This window comes from Galeopterus variegatus, unplaced genomic scaffold (assembly GCF_000696425.1).
Source record: "Galeopterus variegatus unplaced genomic scaffold, G_variegatus-3.0.2 Scaffold8107, whole genome shotgun sequence".
Classification (NCBI taxonomy): domain Eukaryota; kingdom Metazoa; phylum Chordata; class Mammalia; order Dermoptera; family Cynocephalidae; genus Galeopterus; species Galeopterus variegatus.
Genome location: NW_007734218.1, coordinates 36,006 through 37,837, shown reverse-complemented (window position 1 = coordinate 37,837; position 1,832 = coordinate 36,006). Strand labels below are relative to the sequence as shown.

Genomic DNA, 1,832 nt, shown 5'->3' with positions numbered 1-1,832 from the left:
TAACAAAGTGTAGGCAACTTCCTTCTTCTCTTACTTGTTTTCAAAGGATAAATAGCTCCTATAAAAAAGTTACGTAGGAATATGCAGAAGTATTGAGGTTCAAAGTCAATTATGATTAATTAATGAATTAATAAATATCATATTTAATTCCAAAGGGGATTTGAAAAGCCAATCAAATAAGACTCAAAGTGTGTCAGGAGTTGAAGAGTTGATACAAAATAAGGGAGAAAGTGAGGCCTTTTGGAGTTTTCCTTTAATGTAGAGGAGTATGCCCTACTTTTTTGACATTTCAGGTAAATTTGACATATTCAATAATCTCTGCTTCATGCATTTCATATTAGGAAGGATCAACCCACAGCTAGCCAGGTTAAGAGCATTTCCTTCATGCTGACTTGAAATTCCAGTTGTAGAACATGAGTTGATCAATTAACTCAAGCATATTTGTGTGGAGAAAAAAGAGATTTTATATATAACTCTTTGAATGTGCTGCCCAGATGTATAACACATATGAGTAAGGAATGTTCCACTTTTAAGTCTAATTTTTATTGGTCAGTTGATTACTTTTGCCCACTCTTTTAATTTTTTTTAATGGAGAATTAAACGTTAAATTATTTGATGATATTAAGAAAGCTGGTAAATAATGGAAAATTCAGATCAAACCTAAAGGTAAGAATTTTTAACATGATATTTATTAGTAAAAACATTGGCCACAACGGATTTTATAATATTTAAACTTCTCAAGGGCTATCATTTCTTAAGTTCTTTTTAAATGCTTTCTAAATCATTGCCTCAAATCAGTTAGCTAGTTTTATAGTAAAAGATATTAAAACCAATAAATAAGATTTTTATTGTGATGTAAGAAAGAAAATTCACCTAGTTTGCCAGTACTTTTCTAAGCAATCTTAAGCAAGTCAATTAATCTTTCTGGGCCTCATTGCTTCTTTCTGTACAAAATGTGATTTACTAGATTAGCTCTAATATCTCTTATAAATTCTAAGTACATTACCCTTGTTTTGTGATGAAGAGTTGATTTCTTAAATATTAAGATATCCCCAAAGCCATTTCTTAGGTCCCATAATTTTGTAACCCAGAATTTAAAATTGTACCCTTAGTGGTAGAACTGGTAATGGCTGTGGAAGGGAAGAATTCTGCCTAGAAAACAACCTTTTCCTTTAAATGTTCTATGACTGTAGAACACAGGGCTGCCAGTGAGGACTTATTTCTAATTTGTAAAATGAAAAGACTTACTAGGAAACATGCAGGACTTTTCTTTTAGTATTTCTTTTTTTCATTTGTCAGCTTGTGTGCTACTTAAATGCATACCTGAATATGTGAAAGAAGATTTGACTGTTTCCCTGTCTTCCATAAAGTGAAAATAGTATTTAGAACTATCTAGGAATGGGGAATTACTTATTCCTAGTTGAGAATGGTAATGAAATTAGAATCTGAATTCTATAGATTATCCATTGTGGCCCTTATAGTTTATGAGGTGTGGTAAATAGTTTAAAAAAGAGACACTTTGCTACCATGCTTCGTAAGATTATTTTAATACTGTACCAAAAAAACTCTGGCTGAAACTTAATGTTATATTTCTCTTGAAACGTAAAAGATAAAGATTCTCAGACTAAAGAAAATATCTACATTTTTAACAGAATAAAAAGAATTTTGACAAATACAGAGGGTTGTTTATTTTTCTTTATTGTAAAAAGAATATTACAAATGCTTGTATATTGCAAGATTTTGGAAAATATTTAAACTTGGAACTATATCTTAGAATTTTAAGGATAATTATAAGCAGTTTTTTTAACTAAAGTATCTAGTTTTCCAATACT

General features: G+C 30.0%; 1 protein-coding gene across 1 annotated transcript in view; it reads left to right on the top strand.

Moving 5' to 3' along the window:
* Window positions 1-1,832, top strand: part of LOC103608177 (collagen alpha-1(XXIV) chain-like) — a gene marked incomplete at its 3' end in the record, with an annotated part of 71,120 nt that overhangs the window by 48,437 nt on the left and 20,851 nt on the right.